The 22,368-nt window shown below is 38.0% G+C and overlaps 1 protein-coding gene across 27 annotated transcripts in view; it reads right to left on the bottom strand.

Annotated features, from left to right (window-relative positions):
* Positions 1 to 22,368, bottom strand: part of MIPOL1 (mirror-image polydactyly 1) — a 302,383-nt gene that overhangs the window by 250,499 nt on the left and 29,516 nt on the right. For 6 of the 27 annotated variants that reach the window (XM_070629211.1, XM_070629129.1, XM_070629140.1 and 3 more), the window contains exon 3: positions 5,112 to 5,425. The exons of 16 other annotated variants lie outside the window; for them this stretch is intronic. The gene's annotated coding sequence lies outside the window, so the exon portion shown is untranslated. The remainder of the gene's footprint in view (positions 1 to 5,111; positions 5,426 to 22,368) is intronic. 5 more of the 27 variants (XM_070629200.1, XM_070629257.1, XM_070629177.1 and 2 more) reach the window with 1 other exon arrangement.

The following is a 22,368-nucleotide window of genomic DNA, read 5'->3' as shown; positions in this document are numbered from 1 at the left end:
AGTCATGGACTTCTTTCTGTTCCTTGGCTTCACCAAGCTTATTCCTGCCTCAGAACTTCTATCCTTACTATTCCCTCTGCCTAGACTCCTCTTCTCTAGCTCTCTAAACCATTTTTCTCATCATTAGGGCTTGCTCAAAAGTCATCTCTTCAAAAACGTTTTGCCTGGCCTTCCTATCTAAGGTAGAAACTCCTCTCTCATCACATCCTTTATATGCTGCTGCCTTCATGAAACTCATTTATTTAGGTCTCATTTCATTGTTTTTGATATATCTCAGCCAATTATGTATATACAAGTTACATGTAAGCAAGGCCCTGGATCTTCTCCTTTATCTGATCCTCAGAAGGGTGTCTGACAAACAGTAAGTACTCAGTATATTTTTGATGGGCAGACAGGTGGATGAATGGATGGATAACTAGTAGAAAAACAGACCTAACACAAACGTTCATCAATAGAAAACTAGTAAATAAAATGCAGTACAACCATAGAGCAAATCTATATGATTTGTCTCTAGAAGGACACACAGGAAACTACTACCCGTGGTTACTCTGAAGAAAGGGCCTAAGAGTTGAGGTGGGGAGAGAGAAGCAAGGGAAAGAAGTATTTTTATTTCATTTTATATCTATCTGTATAATTTGATTTTTTAAACCATGTATATGTGCTATTTTTAACCTAATAACTATTAATTAATAATATTGAAATCGGACAGCAAACTTTGAAGGAAGCCACGTTACGTCTGAGCAATCCAAAATGATTAGAAAGGAACGAACCTTGATGACTGCCTTGAGACTTTGAGAAAACTATTCTTGCCTAATTAACCTTTCATATCTATACTTTGTTATGGTTGTTTGCTTGCTTACTTAATTTAAGTAGAGTGAAAAGTGCAAATTAATATATGATAGAAATCTTTTGGAATAGCAAGGCTTAAAATGAATAAAAGAGTTTCCTGAGAATTAAGCAAATATTTCTTAAAATAATCAGATTTCTTTGTTCAATTAGGGACTATTTACAATAGTCTTAGTGTTCAAGATTCTAAAACTTAAAAAGTTTCTAATAAACATTAAATTGTTCTATATTATGACTACTGTATGTTTGTCACAGATAGTTCCCCTGTGTTATATGCTTTAGTGATCAAGAAATTACTATCAAAAAAGTTGAACTACTTCCCATCACTGAAGGTCACAGAAGGACATTAAATTAAGAGGAAATAAATATATGGTGTTTAAAACATATGACTGTCATGGGGCCGGCCCAGTGGCATAGTGGTTAAGTTCGTGTGCTCCACTTCGGCGGCCCAGGGTTAATGGGTTCGGATCCCAGGCGCCGATTTAGCTCCACCTGGCAAGCCACACTGTGGCAGCATCCCACATAAAATAAAAGAAGATGGCACAGATGTTAGCTCAGTGACAATCTTCTTTAAGCAAAAAGAGGAAGATTGGCAAGAGATGTTAGCTCAAGGCCAATCTTCCTCACACTCACACACACACACACACACACACACACACTTACATGTGTATATATGGCTTTCATGTTTTCAAAACTTGGAGGGCAAAATAATATAGCACTTGGAACACTGCAATAGTTTTCAGTGCCTGTTGCAAATGACACTTTGAGAATGGGTAAGGCATTGCATAGCCTACTGATAAAAATTTTTAAAACCAAAACTTTAAAGCTAGCATTATTTTCAGAGAGTTCATCAGATACAGGATTTTCTAAAATATCCTGAAACGTTTTGCCCTAGGTCAAACTAAACTAAATCACTTAATCTAGCACAGAACAGAATATAAAAACAAAGTCAGCTTATAGAATAGTTTCTCTAGGGAACAAACAGCCTGTTTTCTTAAGATTCACGCAGGTGCCAAGTTCTGATGCAATGACACGCTCCTTCACACAAAGGCTTGAATTTCCACACAACTAATGGAAGTTGTTGGCAAATCAAAGGTAAAAAGTATTAGAGCAAGTTAAATTGATCTATAATGGAAACTAGAATGAGCAGTCACTTGAAATCAAATAAAACTACAGCTATCAGAAAATGTTGTTCTATAATAAAGTAAAAATAATAAGGTCTTAATTAATTCATCATACATCATATTGCTTACTAACAGATTTTATCAAAAAGCCATTTAATAATTCTCTATAGCTTATATAGTTTAACAATAAGTACTAACAGAGATATTAACAAATAGAGGCATATATATGAGAATCAATATACTCTAATAACAACACTTTTGCTTTTTGGACAATTAATAGCAATTCATACACTGTATAATTAATACAATGTTGATTTATGCAATTTGCTAAATTTACAGAACCTGATCATTCCCAATGGACAGTGCTGCGTGCAAACTATGCTTCTGCCTTTTAAAAGATAACTTCTAGGTTGCAAAACACAATTACTAGAAACAAAATCTTTAAAGAGGGTAAAATAAATGGTAGGCTTACAGCTCTAATTTTTTTGTTCAATTTCAAGAAAATAACAGCCATCAGCTTCACTTCCCTGAGGAACTATAAAAAGCTCATGTATTTCTTAAGAGTCATTCTTAATAAACGTTTTCATTAATGAAAAGTATGTAATCAGAATGTAGTCCTAAAATAAATATTCCATAGTTAATGTAAAATAAAAACATAGTAGAAAAAGGAAAAAGATAAGAAGCCAAACTACATGGACATTTCCTTCAATAAACACTTTTATTCTTCTTGCATTTAAAATTATAAGATAGTTTCAACTATAAATTATATATAAGTATTGTACTAGCTCTTTTCTTCATCATACTATAAAGGCTTTCTTAGGATCTAGAATTATATGTTCACTAAAAATATGTTTCAGAAAACACATTTTTTTAAAAAAAATCCTCAAATGGCAAACCCACTGAATTGAAAATATTACTTATAAAATTAATAGTAATACAATTGTACAGTGTTCCAAAGTATTAAATAAATTAAGCAATGTGTGCTGTTAATTTTTTAAGACATTTTCCAAAAAACACTGATGATCTTTCATTTTAAAAGATAAGAATTTTACTTCTTCCAAGAAAATTGCATCTCTTTGATGTGTTGACTTATACAATACAACCACAACTACTGCCAAAAGGCTTTATGAATAACTTGACATTTTATACTAATTGTGTAAGAAAACCTTTTATAAACTGTGAAGAAAATGAAGAGAAACCGAAAACTGAATCTTACGCTGTCATAAATATTAAAACTACTACAAAACAGCAATCACACATTCTAAGCCTCCTAGTGGGAGTACGTAACACTAATTAATATGTCATCCTGGGTGGCAGTGGTGGGTAGAGATGGCAGGGAGAGGGGAGCAGGATTCACAAAGCAGGCAGGACATTGGGGTGTAGATGAAACAAGATTAACACGAGCCATGAAGGATAAATAATTGGTGAAGCTGGGTAATGTGTACACAGGGGTTCATTATGCTGTTTCTCTACTCTTGGACGTTTGCAATTTTCCATAATAAGCAGTTTAAAATACATATTGTAAAATAAAAGAGAATATACAGCATTATTTACTTTCTAGCAAAAGTCATCAGATAATCTTTTACAGAACCAGCAAGAAGTATTCCATTTCATATTAGAATGTTATCAAAACGCAATCAATCTCATGCCTGATATACACACACACGATATATCATGCAACTAATACTGTGCAACATCTTTCACAAATACATAAACACACACACCTCACATGGATTCTACACTGCATGTCATCTAGAAAAAAGCCTACAAATTTTGTCTTAGCATGCAGGAATCAAAAAGGAAATATTATCAGCTGAGGGAAATGTACTTTATTTATTGAAATGCTTTGGAATTACTCCCTGACCTTAAATTTAACAACTTCCGGAAGCTAAGACCTTATGTTACCAATGATCTAGTGCATATGGGAAACAGGGTAGGTACATTCTGTCACCTTTAGCAAACATTTTCCTCACCAAGCTGCTTAGAGGCCACCTGCTGCACCCTGAAGCAACAGCCTAGTTAGTTACTGATCTGACTTGCAACGTAAGTAACCAAGTTTATCATTTGTGGGAATCATAACTACACGAACCTGAAATATTCCCTAATTTTATTTCAAAAAACATTTATATTCATTTCTGGGAACGTTTCCCATTTGTAGAACAGTTATATTTCTTTGTATACGCACAATAATATCCTTTAACAAAAATGGTGACTTATGCAGAAGAATCATAAGCAGAAATAGTGACAACGACTATATCAGCATGTCTCAAATTTTCAACACCTTGAACCATGTACTATGTGTTAATCTACACTTGAACGAACAAATTCAGGTAAAGTTTATATTTGATTATACTGTTTAAAATAAAATTATTTCAATAGATAATAGCTTCATATCAATGAAAGAAATAAGTATGCCTATAATCTTTCACTAACGCAAAATGATAATTTGCCACACGCCAGGTCCTGCATTCAGTTTGATTCTTTTTTGACTATTTTGAGAAACTGCAAACTCAAATCTCATTTTGCCTGAAAGAATTAAGCATTTGCTGAATTGCCTCCTGATACCTACCATTCCAAACTTTGAAATACTGACTGAAATACTTTAAAATATATTTTGTAAAACACAGATAAGCTCAAAAGGGAGGGAAACATTCAGGTGTCAAAATCAAACCGTCACAGTTAGAGAGCGGGACTTGAAGCCAGGCAGTCCATGAGAATGTGGAGACCCAACAGCCTTAAAGGTTAGAGTTCAACTACGCAGACTCTTCCTTCGTTAAACAGCAATGAGATCATCACCAACCACCTGCTCAACTTCTTAGCCAGACATAAGGCACCCAATGAATTAGGTGGAAAAGTTAACTACCCAAGACCAAAACCAAAAGCCTTTGCAACGGTGGGCAAGGAATCCAATTTTGTACTAGAGACAATCACCTAACGTAAAACTGGTTAGCAACCTCAGACCACACAGTCCAGCTAGAAATTTTAAAAGGAAAAAAAAAAGTAGGTCATGACCCACATTCCTTTTCAAGATAATTTCTTCTGAAAATAAGCTCATAGCCATAAAAAACTATAAGACATACGAAAGAATCTGATGTAAGGAAAAATATTACAGACACAAAAAAGAGAGGTAGGGATTCATACCTGAATGAGTTAAAGCAATCTTGAAAATAGGTATAATTTTTAAATTGCCGAATAAAGCAATACAATCAATCAATACAAGCAGGCAGGGGCCGGCCCGGTGGCGCAGCGGTTAAGTTCACACGTTCTGCTTCTTGGTGGCCCAGGGTTCGCTGGTTCGGATCCCGGGTGCAGACATGGCACTGCTTGGCACGCCATGCTGTGGTAGGCGTCCCATGTATAAAGCAGAGGAAGGTGGGCACAGATGTTAGCTCAGGGCCAGGCTTCCTCAGCAAAAAAGAGGAGGACTGGCAGTAGTTAGCTCAGGGCTAATCTTCCTCAAAAAAAAAAAAAAAAAAGAGCAGGCAATTATTAAGTAAGCATAGATATAAAAAATAACCAAGTAGAAACCATAAAAATCAGAAGTACGTTCACTGAAGTTGAAACTCTACAGATGAAGAAAAGACTAGAGAACAACGGAAAAAAGAATTAATGACATAGACGCAGAAGGGAGGAAATTCCTCAGAATGCAGCACAGAGTAACAGGAAAATATGAAAAAGAAGTTAAGAAACACAGGAGATAAATAAAAAGCTCTAACATTTGTCTAATAATGGTTAGAGAAGGGGTGAACAGAAAAAAGAAAGGAAAAGCAAAATAATTTACTCTGGTATAGAAAATGTTTCCCTGGAAAAAAGTAACTGAATTAGAGTTACACAGTAGCGACACCACATAATTCCTATGGAGATGCATTCCCAGCATCATTCTTGTAATGATCTCTCATTTTCTTCAAATTCCCTGAAATTATGGCATATCCACATTGTTTTGTTATCCACAAATCAGAGCGATGCATTTGATACCCTTCATAACGTCAAGAGACGTTTGACAACGCTAAGCCTGCAGGTCTTCAGCCTCTGTTTCCCCAACCTTTACATGAAGGCACAGGGAGTCACCAACATAACAGCATGTTAACATCCAGTATGCACTATTTCTTTATTTCCTATAGTCCATCACTATCACTTGCACATCTCCTGTCACAAACTTAGTCAAAACTGTTTGCCAAAAGTCAAATGGCAGAATGCAAAGCCACACTCACAGGTGGAGAGCATACAGAACAGTCTGCAGTCTTAGTTCTCACTGGCTAGGAGCATATGACAGCACTCAGAGCATAGGAAAAATACATATTAGCAATATTCTATAAAGTATTTCTTTCTTTATACAGAAACAAATATGACAAAAAAAAACTCACCTTCCCCCATCCCTACCTTCTTTCTCAGGAAGCTGGCAGAGAATGCGCTCCACTGAAAGAAGGGAGTAAACCACTAAAGAGAAGACCCTAGTTGGTAAACAGGTCTACCACAGAAGAGGTCCATCTGTGTCTGGCATGTAATAGCTATACACCAGACACAGAGGGAGATCGTTCCAAGTTGACGGCATTAAGGAAACTTCAGGAGTAATTTGTTCAAGAAAGAAGAGTTTGAGAAGAGATTCAAATAAACGACAAAGAATTTGGTGTTGATTCAATAGTAAATAAACAAAAATTTAAGCAACAAAATAAGTAAGATAGCAAAAAGCTGCGCAGGGGAGGGGGAAGGGAAAATAATCAAAACATACTACATGTATTAGTTGTGAACAGCATCTAAAGAACCAGAACAACACAAACAGTATATATTTGTGTAAACAACATTACCATATAACAATACTGGAAGGATGCGAAAACAGAATATGTTCGTGTGTACTGAGAGCAGAGGCGTCAAAGAGACCTATATCCTTGTAGCTACTTTCTCCCACCTTTCACTCTTCTTTCTATTTGGAAGAGGTGAACAGCTAAAAATCACATTTCTCAGTCTCTGGTCTGAATGTAAAAAGGGTTCTACCAAGTACATGTAGTCCAGCAAGATACAGAAGAAGAAAGCAAGGCAGAGGTCATCTGTCTGCTATCAGCATGTAAGGTCAGACAGACACAAGTGTTTCTGGTGACAAGGACTCTGCAGTCTAATGTCTAGCACGAGCCTCCTGGACATGACAGTCACTTGTGGTGGCAGCAATAACAGCTTTCTGACCTCTAGATTGCAACAATATCATGACCCCGAACCATGGTCTAGAAATAGTCCCTGACATCTCTCCCAGCACTTGGAATAATTTTGTAAGCTGTTAATCCCCTATACAAAGGCCCTTTCTACTTGAAATACCTACAGTTGTTGTTTTTCCTTCCTATGACATGACTGATATCCATCTTCTGCATCTTTGACAGCAGAAAGTCAACGAATTATAAAACTGGGGCGGGGGCATCAAGAAGCAGTAATATAAGCATGCTATATAGAAAGATGGAGGGACATTTCAAAAGAATTCAAAGATTTCATAACAAATCTTATAGAAATTTGACTCTTTAAGAAAAAGACAAATAAAACATTCTGGAAATGGATAGTGGTGATGGTTGTACAACAATGTGAATGTACTTAATGCCACTGAACTATACACTCACAAGTGGTTAAAATGGTAAATTTTACGTTATGTATATTTTTCTACAATAAAAAAACTGAAAAATACTTTTTAAGATACAAGAGTTTTATTGCTTCATGCCAATATATGATAAAGTTTTATAACATACAAATACAAATATAAATAGATTATTTTAATTAAAAAACAAATTTCAGATAGTAATCATGATTCTTTACACTGTCACTTTCTTTTCAGCTGCTTGAATAAAGTCACGCAAACAACATAATGTGATCCAACCCATATAATTCCACATTTTGTATTTACACTACTTACAGTTAAAAATTGTAAGTTGCAGTAAACACTAATATGTTCACTAGTACACTTATGATTCAACTAAATCATTTTTTATTTTCTTGACTTTTAAAAACAACGTCAAGATATAATTTACATCATGTAAAAATGCATCCATTTTAAGCGTACATTTGATGAGTTTGTATAACAAAGACTCCGGGTAAAAAGCTGCCTCGAGGCCCTTTGCAATAAGTCTACCCCACTCCCCAATCCCAGGCAACCGCTAAGCTGTGTTCCTTTACTGCATAAACTGGATTCTACTTCTAGAGTTCTCTAGAAATGGGCTCATACAATGTATACTTGAGGAGTTCAGCTCCTGGACAAAAACCTATGTGTAATTTTTCAGACCCAAACATAGGCAATTGCCGAGGCTTTACCTGGCAGGCCTCACAGGAGGGAGCTGCCTCCCTCCCTACACAAGACTTTGTACAACCAACGCACTGCAGTCTCTAGACGGAGCTGCTGTCAAGGACTCAGGCTGCCCTGGCTGGCCATGCTCTTGGGCTTATCTGCAGTCCTAGCCCTTCAGAAGTCTCTTTATCTGGAGCCCCCTCAAGAGACCTCCTTAAAGGGTGGGGGAGGGGGGCCACTTCTCCACTCCGACTCAATGACAGTCCTTTTCCATTCCTAGACATTCACTCTCTCCTCCTCCCTGCACCCCACCCCCCAAACGTGGGTCCATAAAACTGCAAGAGCTTTCAGTTCAGGGCTCCCTAAGCAGTGAGATGACCTCCATGTTTGTGCTGATCCACCCGACCCCCAACCAGGTGCATCATTCCACGGGAAAAAATGGAATAACGGTGTTTTCTCCAGTTTACCCTCTTGCTTACACTATCATAGTAAGCGATTAAAGGCTTGACTGTTAATTTCATTTCTGCTACTCTGACATCTGGCCGATCAGCTCTCTCCAGCTCAGCAGAACCCCTGACAATACTCTTTTGTATCTGAAGTCTTTGATTTAGCACAAAGCTGTTGAGATTCACTCACGTTGCTGTAAAAAACAGTAGTTTGTTTCCTTCTATTGCGCAATAATATTTCATTGTATTTTAAGAACACACTGCAATTTGGTCCTCCATTCATCTGTTAATGGATATTTGTGTTGTTTATAGTTGTTGGCTATTATGAATAAAACAGTAATGAATGCACTGGTACAACGCTTTCTGCAGATATGTTTTCAATTCTGTTGGAGAAATATCCAGAATGGAATTTCTGGATCATATTAACTTTATAAGAAACTGTCAAATTGTTTCCTAAAGTGGTTGCACCATTTCACACATCTGTTAGCCATCTGAGAATTCCAGATGCTCCACAGTCACACTAACACTTGCTATGGACCGTCTTTTTATACATATAAATATATAAATGTATATACATCTTTTACTATTCATTGTAGCTAATATACTACAACCTGGAACAGACAAAACAGAGAATGTATTTTTGCTTTATCAGTTTTTTTATTGAGATATAACTGACATAAAATTACATTAGTTCCAGGTGTACAATATGATTCCATATTTGTACATATTGTGAAATGAGCACCACAATAAGTCTAGTTAAGATCTGATTCATCACCATAGTTATAAAATTGTTTCTCTTGTGATGAGAACTCTTAAGAACTCTTCTCAACTTCCAAATATACAATCCAGTGTTATTAACTATAATCACCATGCTAAACATTACATCCCCATGACATTTCATTCTTTTTAATCATTTTTTTGTATATGCAGTAGTATCTCATGATTTGAATTTGCATAACCTGTTGAATGATGATATGCATCTTGTCAAATGCTTACTGGCCATTCACAGATCTTCTTGTGTGAAGGGCTTGTTCATCTCTTTTGCCCATCTTTTTTATTAAGTTGCTTGTCCGATTACCAAGTGGTAAGAGTTCTTCATATATTCTGAAAACAAGTCCTCTGCCAGATATACGTATTGTAAATATTTTCTTCCAGTCTGGGCTTGTCTATTCATTTAGTTAATGGTATTATTTGATGAAATATTTTTATTTTAATGAAGTCTAATTTATCCTCTTTTTTTCTTTTGAGATTAGTATTCTTTGTGTTCTAAGAAACATTTATCAACCCTAAGGTCACAGTAATTTTCTTTTATGTTTCCTCCTATGTTTTATAGTTTTAGGCTTTACATTAAGGTCAATCATTCATTTCAAATTTTGTATATGATCATGAGGCAAGGGTCAAGGTTCACTTTTTCCCATTCAGATACATAGTTATTCCAGCATAATTTGTTGAAAAGACTACCTTTTCTCAGTTGAGTTACCTTGGCACCTATACTGAAAATCAGTTACTATATACGTGTGGGTCTATGTTTGGACTCTTCTTGTGTTCATGTCTATCCTTTCACTAATACCAAACTGCCTTCAATACCTGAGCTTTGCAGTAAGTCTTGAAATTAGGTAGCGTAAGTCCTACAACTTTGTTATTCTTTTTAAATATTACTTGCTTAGGCCCTGAGCACTTCCATATAAATATTGGGATGGGCTTGTAAATATCTCTTAAAGAGCATGCTGGAATTTTGATGAACATAGATGAATTAAGAAAAAATTAAAACTTTCACCATCCAGTCCATGAACATGGTACACCTCTTAATTTATCTGTCTTCTTTGATTTCTGTCAGCAATGTTTTATAGTTTGGAAGATAAAGGGCTTGCACATATTTTATAAAGCTTACCCCAAGTATTTAATGTTTTTTGATGCTGCTGTAAATGTATTACTTCATTTTTCTAATGTTCTTTGCTATATAGAGAAATACAGTTGATTTTTATATGTGGACTTTCAATCTTAAACCTCACTAAATTTTCTTATAAGTTCTGCTCATTTTGTTATATAGGCTTCAAGATTTCCTCCATATAGGATTATGTTATTTGCTAATAAAGACATTTTTACTTCTTCCTTCCCAGTCCACATGCCTTTATTTCTATGAAGCCAAGTATTTGAGACAATGTGATAGTGGTGTAAAAATACAGAAAGAGACCAATGGGATAAAGAGTCCAGAAACAGACCCTGCCACACACACACACCCCCATGCATATACAAACACACACGTACACACCTGATTTATGGCAGATGATCCACTGCAGTGAGGAAAAGCTGGTCTTTTCAGTAAGTGATGCAGGGTCAACTGGATATCCATACAGAAAAAAATTACGCTCAATTCCTACTTCATATCATACTGAAAAATTAATCTGAGCTAGATCATAGATGAAAAAGCAGAATTAAAGCAATCAAGCTTTCTAAAAGGAAACAAGAGAGAATATCTTACTGACTTTGGGATGGGCAAAGATTTCTTAAAAAGGATACATAAAACACTAATTATATGACATTGACATATTGGATTTCCTTAAAATTAAGATTGTCTGTTTATCAAAAAAGGCCATTATGAGAACGAGAAAGCAAGTAACAGCCTGGAAGAAGATATCGGCAACACATTTAACTGACAAAAGAGTCATATTCAAAATATATTTTTAAAAGCTCCTACAAATCTATACAAGAAAGACACAGCTTCCTTTTGTTGCTGAGGAAGATTCGCCCTGAGCTAACATTTGTGTCGATCTTCCTCTCTGTCATATGTGAGTTGCTGTCACAGTACAGCCACTAATAGATGAGTCGGGCAGGTCCACACCCGGGAACCAAACCTGGGCCACTGAGGCAGAGCATAGTGAACTTAACCGCTAGGCCACCAGGGCTGGCCCCTCAGACACAACTTTTTTTAACGGGCAAATAAACAGAACTTCAATTTGACAAAAGCATTAAAAAAAAAGGCTAATAAACAAGTGACAGAGTTCCCAGAATCACTGGTCACCAGAGGAGTATAAATTAAAGCTACAACGAGGTGTCACACATCACACATCTGCCAGTGTGGCTATAACTAAAAGCTCTGACAAGGCAAACTGGTGGAGAAGATGAGAAACAACAGGAACACTTCTGCTTTCCATCTGACTCACGCCACATAAAAGTTGGCTAATGAAACTAACTAAAACTCAAGGCCTGGTGCAATCTGGGAAACTTTTGGGAATAATGTGTGCCACAAACACCAAGGACACCTTAATCTTTGAAAAATAATCTAGTATTCCTTACGACCTCTCCTCCTAGACAGACAGCCCAGACTAGTGGTACTCTTTGGGTTTTGTGTCTTCCACCTAAGGATGCTGCTAAGCCTATTAATAAAGTCAGGAGAAAGAAATCTGAATCTGATAGTGCCCTAAGCCAAAATAATCAATAAAAGATTTACAAAGGATTGTCTCGCAGGCAGTGTCTTGAGGTCTAAAGTCTAGGACATTATGACCCCAACGCTCAAATTATTTTAAAAGTGTCTTCAATGCTGACACAGGAAGGAAGACAGGAGCCTTGGGCAGAAACCAATTATTACACCTCAGTGGACTCCCAGGAGATCATTAGAGATTGGAACGGTGCCTGACGTAAGTGTTAAAGACTACAGCTAACTTGTGATTGGGTACTGGTAAAAACTGCAACTATCATCAAAGGTCATCAAATAATCCTGAGGTAAGAAAGAACCATCACATTCTAGAGGCTGTCAAAGAATCATTCAATAAAAGGACATTCAGGAGAGCTCATTGATAAGATAGAAATGTCACTTGCAAGAAAGTACTCCAGGGCGAAGTCCAGGAGGAGCTCCCTGCATTGCTCACAGACTAATTCACCACCTTGGAAGCCATTGAAAGAAAAGCTCTCTCAGGCCCTCCCAGTCTGGATTGCTGTATGACACGGACTCTCTGATTCTTAGCCACTTGTTTTACAATGGGAGTTCCCTAACTGTAGTGGAGTGCTAAAGCCAGCCTGCAAGAGCCAAATGTGTCTCTTTCCAACTCCCAGATCAGTGGTGCCATGTTTTTAGCTTGAAATCAGCTATAGTGGCAGTATTTACAGAACAGAAAACAACAAATGGGACCAAAAAGGGCTTGCTTTTTTTTTGGCCAGAAAGTCAATCCTTACCATTTACCAGCATACCGCTGACTACTTGAGAGTTGTGATCTTTCTGAAAACCAGCCATATACAGCCTGCAGACAGTAATACCATGGTAGAAGGTGGTGGAGGTAAATCTGCAAAATGGGCCTTTGGGGAAAGATCCAGATATTCACAAAACCTTAGGTCTTTCTACAGTCTGGCAAAAAGCCCTGGATGACTGGGCAAAAAACCCCACTCCCTTATGGAGGATCTAGCTATGGAAATCCCTGTGAAAATTTATCAAAAATATTAAAGTTCAGGTTTAGAGCAGGGCTGCAATGCTGAGGGCAAATGTCCTCAACCTCTAGAACTAGCCTCCTGAGGTCACGAAATGAATGAGCACTGGGTGACACAATCAACACAAGGATGGACTATATGATGACATATATGCCTTGCACTGAATAAAACTGTATTAAAAATCAATAGGGGGAATGTCAGCATAATGGTAGACTAGAAAGCTCCAAGCTCTCATTACCCTAGAGAAACATCAAAAAAGAAACAAGCAGGGACTGTCTGAACCAAGTTTGTTGGAGCTCTGGAAAACAGTGAAAAGTTAACAGCAACAAGCAAACACTCAATCAAGAAAAAGCCATCTTGAAAATGGTAGCAGAGCTTCCCTCGCTGTCCCCCGACCCCGTCCCTGGTGCAATGGTGCTCTTGTTCTTGAAGCAGCAGCAGACTGGTTCCAAGTTGCCTCCTTCTACCACAGGAAGCAGAGCAGAACTGATATGCAAATTATTGTGCATGTCTGTTCCAACCTGTTCTACACCTGAAGGACTGATGCAAGGTGCCTGCCTCTGTATCATCTCAGAACTCAGGTGGGAAAGGGGCAGGTACTGCTTGTAGAAGCTGCAAGGCAACTTCAGATCCACAAACACCCAGGGCAAGAAAAGCAGAGACATACAATAGACCCTTATCTAAGGTCACCTAAGGAAGAGAGGCTGGGGAAAACTGGGAAATTAAGACATACAAAAGCAGCTAAGTATATGGGTATTTAGAAAGCCACCTCCAAGCTCACAAAAGACCTGACAATATCTAAGGTTTCAACTTGGGCTGATCACTAGGCTCAGAGCAAGCCTGGCTAAGGGGTGAAGGAGTGCCTAAGCACAGGCGCAAGCTGCAAAGACTGGAAGAGCTCTTGGCATTCAAGGACATCTCATGTCAATACATGAGTCAAAATGTGAGCTAAAGGAACAGATACTTCAGTGATCACACTCAAGAAACAGTGTGCAAAATATGGAAAAGTCTCAGAACAAGCAGACCACTACAGTTTTCAGCAGTAAAAATAAAAATAGGAGAAAGGACTTGAATAGATATTTCATCAACGAAGATATACAAAAGGCCAATAAACACGTGAAAGGATGCTCAATATCACTATCCATTAGGAAAATCCAAATCAAAACCACTTCACACCCAACAGGATGGCTATTACCAAAAACTGAAAATACCAAGTGTTGACAAGGATGTGGAGGAATTGGAATCCTTTAGCATTGCTGGGAGGAATGTGAAATGGTGCAGCGGCTGTAGAAAACAGTTTGGCGGTTCCTCAAAAAGTTAAACATAGATAATTTATCTGTGGCCCAGCAATCCCATTGCTAGGTATACACCCAAAAGAACTGACAGCAGGGACTCAAACAGATACTTGTAAATGAATGTTAAAAGCAGCATTATTCACAACAGCCAAAAGGTGGAAACCACCCAAGCGTCTTTCGACAGATGAATGGATAAACAAAATGTGTTATATACAATGGAATGTTGGTTCCGTCGCATAGTGGTTATGATGTTCACTTCACAAAGGATTGTTATTCAACCTTAAAAACAAGGAAATTCTGACACATGCTACATGGATGAATCTGGAAGGCATTATGCTAAAGTGAAATAAGCCAGATACAAAGGGACAAATATTGACACAAAAGTCAACATTAATGGCTTGAAGATGGCCTTAGATATGCTGTTGCCAAATTGTGTGCCAAGGTATCCCCAAACATTAGCTGCAGACACTGAGGGGTGCCACAGATAACTTCAATTTTCAAAGTAAACAGCAATACCTGTGGAATAACAGGTGAACTACCAGTTCACAGAGGTTCATTGATAGAGCATCAGATCTCACTACATTCTTTCCAATGATTTCATATCTTTGCATTACTTGGCTAAAAAGTAAGGACCATGCAGAAATCAATGTGGAACAAGAAAGGAGGGCAGCTTAGAAGCACCATGAAAATACTACTAAGACACTAAGGGCATCATGAGAAACAGTTGGGGAACTTCTGCTTTAAGAACTTAGCAAATGAGGGGCCGGCCCTGTGGCCTAGTGGTTAAGTTCAGCACTCTCTACTTTGGCAGCCTGGGTTCAGTTCCTGGACGCTTGTCGGTGGCCATGCTGTGGCAGTGACTCACATACAAAAAAGAGGAAGACTGGCACAGAAGTTAGCTCAGGGCGAATCTTCCTCAAGCAAAAAGAGGAAGATTGGCAACAGATATTAGCTCAGGGCCAATCTTCCTCAGCAAGAAAAAAGAAAAAAAGAATTCAGCAAGTGAACCATATTTTAACTCCACCAGGACTGCAAGGACCTACAAATGAGTAGTGACTGCAATTGACACCTATCGTGTTGTAGCCTTTGCTTATATTTTAATAAAAGCAGCTGCCAAGAGTTCAATTAAAGGTCTAGAAGAGAGAATCACTTACCACTTTGGACCACCTAGATATGTTCTCTCTTACTGCTACCTATGTACAAAAATGGGCAAAGAAATAAAATATTACACAGACAAAGCACATTATCATCATCCACAAAGCAATGATCTCCTTAAAAACTGGAAGGGGCCATTAAACATTTGTTACTTAAAATGATGGGAGATGGGGGCCTGGCCCCGTGGCCAAGTGGTTAAGTTCGTGCGCTCCGCTGCAGGCAGCCCAGGGTTTCGTTGGTTTGGGTCTTGGGCGCGGACATGGCACTGCTCGTCAAGCCACGCTGAGGCAGCGTCCCACATGCCACAACTAGAAGGACCCACAATGAAGAATATATACAACTATGTACTGGGGAGCTTTGGGGAGAAAAAGGAAAAAAAATAAAATCTTTAAAAACAAAAATAATAATGGGAGATGAGGGCATCAAGGGCTGGCACGCTCAACTGGGCCACTGTGTTCTAAAACTAAATATGAGGGGAAGTAAGAGGGCACCCCGACAGGAAAGCTTCTGGGAACTGGAAATGGCTGTGAGGTGACGTAATTCACCATTTTATATCTTTGCCACCTCAAAGTTTTCTCTCATCTTACCAGACTCAGCAGGGCCACGGTCAGACAGCAGTGCCGGCAGAGGGAGATATTGCTGCATGAGGCACAGTATCCAGAACACACAATTTGACTGTACATATTCCTAAGGGAGCTTGAGAGAAGCTCCTGACTTCACCTCATGTAGCTACGTTGAAATTCACTGTAAGTGCTGCTTCATTACAAGCAAGAGACAGTCCTATCATTCTTTTACCTGTCAAATCATACAAAGTTTCCTGGGAACAAACAAAAGCAGAGGTCCTGGAAGGCTGCTGTGACTGCCTGCCGTACGGCCAAATCAGAGCACTCCACTGGGGACAAAGTACAAGTTAAAATGGGCAATAAACGGAAACAGAAATAAATAAAGTCCAATAGCAAGACAGCAGAGAAACAGGCTACGACACAAGGAAGAAGGCACTTACTCTTTTTCTATGAGAACTGCTCAGAGCAAGAAAGCAAGAACCACTGAGGCTAGGAGAAAGCAGTTGATCCATTATCTCCGGAGTATGAAAACTGAACCAACACTGACTCATGACAACTACCTGTAGTGATCTGGAGAAAAGATATCAAAGAAAATGCCCCTGATGACTCATCTAAATGGCAGTAAATTAGAGCCATGACTTGAGTGGCATTTTTGCTGGTTGTGTTTACACTGGCTCCTTTGTAGTGCGTAACAAAGATTCCAGCTCTGAATCAGGCGGGGTGAACTGTAACAGGCAGCAGACAACTGGTGTGTTCTAGTGCTGTCTATCAGGATTACTCCCTCCTGAGAAAGCTACTTGGGTGCGAGGGCGAAAATACTGCTGCAGCTGACTCGCCGGGTCAAAAGCCTGCTCCTTTGTTCCTTGGCTCATAAGAGGCATGAATGCAAATGCAACACCATCACGACAGCACTCATGGGATTCCGGTGGCCTCTAAAAGAGTGAACCTGATACAACACGGTAGCTACATCTCACTCACAGATTCACCCCTGGAATTCAGAAAAGGGCTACTGTACTAAACCGTGTGGCTAACGCAGACTGAACTTTACCTGAAAGTGAAATACACCTAATGGCTATTTCTTGGGACATAAAATATAATGTACACATTATATTCAAATCACACTCAGACCACAAGTGCCCAAAGCTAACAGGACTTGTGGTGGCTAAGTCAACACTGGCCCCAACAATCAAGGAGCAAGTGGGGAGCCTTAGGGATGGACTTGGCTTATTGAACTAAGCCCAAACGGAGTTTCCAGAAGCACTTTACCACCATGAATTATACTTGTTACCCCATACAGGGACACCAGAGGGTGCCCTCTTCCAGAAGACGGGTCAAGACTGGCAGTCAGTTTAGAAAGATGAAGCTACACATGAGTGGACGGGATGCCTCACTCAACTAGTACAAGTGTACCCCCTGCCACACCCTCACCCAGGAAGGATGACTGAATATGTTAATCACCGTGGAATGCTGCAGTTTTAACCTTTCTGCCGTGGTAGTAAGATGTAACAATGGAATTGTAGGTTCATTAACAGAATTAAACGAAAATCAAATTTATTTGATCTCCAGGATTAAAAACTATTTTGGGAGGCTGATTTAAAGTCCTCAACTGATATGATATTTATGGAAAATGGACAAAAAAAAAGGGAATTTGGCCTTAGAAAAATTATACACGCAAGTAAATGCCTTCACCATCACATAAAAAAGTACAAGTACCTGTTGATGGAGGAAGAAAAAGAACAGTCAAAATGGTAAGAGTATATTAAAAGATTTGTGAAGGGATGTAGCAGCAAATAACATATCTTTTTTTTTTTTATTTTTTTTTTTAAAGATTTTATTTTTTCCTTTTTCTCCCCAAAGCCCCCCGGTACATAGCTGTGTATTCTTCGTTGTGGGTTCTTCTAGTTGTGGCATGTGGGACGCTGCCTCAGCGTGGTCTGATGAGCAGTGCCATGCCCGCGCCCAGGATTCGAACTAACGAAACACTGGGCCGCCTGCAGCGGAGCGTGCGAACTTAACCACTCGGCCACGGGGCCAGCCCCAGCAAATAACATATCTTATGTAGAGGAATTCTCATTTCCCATTGGATGGCCAAATCCTGGGGATATCAAGATATTAGTATGTTTCTCCCTTTATATAAAACATTGCATCCTGTAAGGCAAATTACGAAAAGACGACTGAGAAATAGGTGGCAAGGAGATATTAATAACGGACAGGTGACAGACAGTGAATGAATGCCCTTAACCAGAACGCCTTATAAACCATGACTGATGGGATTTATTGGCTGAAAGATAACTCTTTTTTTCCTTCAACCATTTTATTTTCTAAGTATTATTTGCTCTCATGATGTATCTTTGACTATATCACTATATATTACATAACAGTACACATTAGGTACACTGTACAAGGAACACATAATTATATTTCAAATTATTACATATCCACTACTGAGTTCATTAAGAACTATATAATCAGTTAATGATATTTTAAATGCCATAGTATGACAACAACTATATACAATTATACAGATGGGGAAGAATATTTTACTGCTATTTGGGGAATATCTGGTTAGGGTTAGGGGCTGAGCTTGCAACACATTATTACTTTTCCCACTTAACACAATGGAACACAGGCTCTCCCGCTATCAGAAAATTCACTGTTTAATACATTTTCACGATGGGAATATATCTCCATAATAAAGATTCCTGTGTTTATTATACCATAAGAAAAATCTCCAGGGGCCGGCCCAGTGGCGCAGTGGTTAAGTTCGCACGTTCCACTTCTCGGCGGCCCGGGTTCACCGGTTTGGATCCTGAGTGCAGACACGGCACCGCTTGGCATGCCATGCTGTGGTAGGCGTCCCACATACAAAGGAGAGGAAGATGGGCACGGACGTTAGCTCAGGGCTAGACTTCCTCAGCAAAAAAGAGGAGGACTGGCAGTAGTTAGCTCAGGGCTAACCTTCCTCAAAAAAAAAAAGTCTCTGTATCTCCTCCATTTTCTGGTCTATTTGCAAATTTGTTTTTTTATCTATTCTATATCATATATAGTATATACATATATACAGAGAGAGACACATATAGAGATATATTCTATGTGTTTATATCTATTCCAAATGCCTTTTTAAATCTTATATTACAAAGTTTCTCAGAACTTTATAGAGCTAGAAAGGATCTCAAAAATGATGTATTAATACTCCATCTCGAAGAGGAAGAAACGATGGTCTAGGAAGATAAAGTAATATCCCCCAAAGTCAGAGAAACAAAGTCAAAGGCACATGAGATGTCTTGACTTCAAGGTCAGCCCTCCTAGTACCAGGTCAACTCCTGGCACACATGTAAGATTCATCTACAGCAAACCTTTTCCGTGAAGAGTCGGAGTCAGTGTTTTAGGCTTTGTGGGCCGTACGGTCTCTGCTGCAACTACATAAGAAAGTAGCCATAAATGATACATAAATAAATGGGATGGCTGTGTTACAGTAAAATTTTATTTAGAAAAACAGGCAGAGGCCAGTTTTGGCCCATGGACCATAGTTTGCCAATTCCTGATTAAACACTTGACTCAGGCACTAAAAGATAAGGCTCCTAGTAAAATGGCATAGTAAATTTGGAAATAAGCAAGACTGTCCATACTGTAATCCTCCTAGAAAAGTTTTAAGATCTTTGAGAAAATAAATATGTTGACTCCCAACAATTATATTTATCAAATTATTATTATTATTTCAAAAGGTCCTTCATTTACTAATAATTTACCTAAAAATCATGAGACCTGTGATTTTAAAAAGTTATCCTAAAGGAAATATCCTAAAAGAAAAGATAAAGATTAGATTGGAAAGCTAGAAACTACCTAAAAGTCACTCTGTAAGTAAGTGGCTAAATAAAGTTTGGTACATCCAGACCATATAGTTATAATAATATTAACAGTGCAACCATGGCCAATATTTTCTGAGTGCCTGCTAAATGTGAGGGTAATGTACTAACGTAAATCATATTTAAAAAGCAGTTCACTAAATGAGGTAGGTCAACATGTACTGACACAAAAAGATAACTACAATATGGTAAAAATGAAAGAAACATCAGAAAAATATGTACAGCATGACTGCATTTATATTTTTCAAAAACTAAAAACTATGCATGTATATTGATATTTGAATGTGTGTTTGTATAAATGGATACATAGAAATAGGTCTGGGAAAATACAAAGCTACTTTTAATAGTGGTTAACACAGAAAAGAATAATGAGATTGAAAGTGGGGTAAAAGCGAAAACATTTAAGATCTGACAAATCTGGGTAGCTCAATACAGACATATTATTCTCCATGCTCTTCTGGATACTTGATATATTTCATAACACAAAATAAGATGCTATCAGCAGTGAGACATAAATGTAAATGCATAATCAAAAACCGATAATTAACTGCGAAAGATGAGGTGAAGGTTTCTCAGGTGCTTAAAGTTCTCTGGCCAGAAAAATGTCTGCTGATACCTTCACTTTACCCCCTACCTGACATGAAATCTCAGAGGCCAAGACTGGGTAAAACGGAATTAGGAGCAATATCGCTAAAGAAAGCAAAGGTTTAAAAATTACACATTATAACTGGTGGCATAACTACATGTTAGAGAGACAAGCTCTTGGGTTCTTGGTTGCTTAGCAAGAAAAGGCATAATCTTGAATGAAAATATACACTTTAGAGAACTTGATGACTGACACTTGCTAAATCTGACAGGCTATCAGTTCCTGCAAACAAGAGCTTATTTAGAATGTTGTGATAGTGGGTTTTCCATTACTTTAAACATGCTAAATTTTTTCTAATTCACTATGACAATGATCCAGCTTATACCATTTTCATAGTAAGAGAAAAGAGCTAAAGTAAAATATTGCTGATTCTCTGTTTAATAAATGGATTTCTTTTTTATTGAATAAATTTGACAAATAACACTGTGTAAATTTAAGGAGTACAAAGTGTGACTTTACACATTTATAGATTGTAATACGACTGCTGCTGTAGCGATGCTCATCACATAATTATTCCACAATATTGTTGTCTGTATTCATTACACTGTACATTAGATCTCTATGGCTTATTTACTACTCATTGCAAGTTTGTACCTGAGACAACATCAATCTTACCCCTGCACTCTCCAGACCGTGGTAACCACTATTTTACTCTCTGTTTTTTATGAGTCTGACTTTTTAGATTCCACATATATGTGATATCATACAGTATTTGCCTTTCAGTCTGACTTATCTCACTTAGAATAATGTGCTCAAGGTCCATCCATGTTGTCACAAACGGCAGGATATCCTCACTTCTCATGACTGAATAGTATTCCATTGTGTATATATACCACATCTTTTTTATCCATTCATCTGTTGATGGGCATTTGGGTTGTTTGCATATCTTGGCTATAAAGCTGCAATAAACATGGGAGTATATATATCTTTTCAAAATCCTGTTTCCATTTCCTTTGGAAATACACTTAGAAGTAGAATTGCTGAATCGGATGGTGGATCTATTTTAACTTTTTGAGAAAATTACATATTGTTTTCCACAGTGGTTGGACCAATTTGCATTCCAGTCAACAGTGTATAAGGGTTCTCTTTGCACCACAGCCTCACCAGCACCTGCTGTCTCAGCTTCTTGAAGATAGTCATTCTAACAGGTGTGAGTTGATATCTCATTGTGGGTTTGATTTGCATTTCCCTGATGATTAGTGATGTTGAGCTCATGTGCCTGCTGGCCATTTTGATGTCCTCTTTGGAAAAATGTCTATTTAGTTCTTTTTTAACTGGATTATGTGTTTTTTTGTTATTAAGTTGTATGAGTGCTTTCTATATTTTGGATATTAACCCCTTAACCAATATATGGTTTGCAAAAATGTCCTCCCATTCTGTAGGGTGTCTTCTCATTTTGCTAATTGTTTCTTTGCTGTGCATTTCACTCTGCTGTAGTCCCATTTATTGATTTTTGCTTTTGTTGCTTGCACTTTTGGCATAATGTCCAAAAGATCATTGGCAAGACCAATATCAAGGACTTTCTTCCCTGTGTTTTCTTCTAGAAGTTTTACATTATCAGGTCATATGCTTATGTCTTTGATCCAATTCAGGTTAATTTTTGTGAGTGGTGTGAGAGGGGTCACATTTCACTGTTCTGCATGTGTTTCTCCAGTTTCCCCAGGACCATTTGTTGAAGAGACTGTTCTCCCTTGTGAAATATTAGCTAACTATATATCCTGAGATTTAATTCCAGGCTCTCTATTC

Source organism: Equus przewalskii, chromosome 1 (genome assembly GCF_037783145.1).
Source record: "Equus przewalskii isolate Varuska chromosome 1, EquPr2, whole genome shotgun sequence".
Taxonomy (NCBI): Eukaryota; Metazoa; Chordata; class Mammalia; order Perissodactyla; family Equidae; genus Equus; species Equus przewalskii.
The sequence above is the reverse complement of the archived record's forward strand: the minus strand, read 5'-3'. Positions and strand labels throughout refer to the sequence as shown.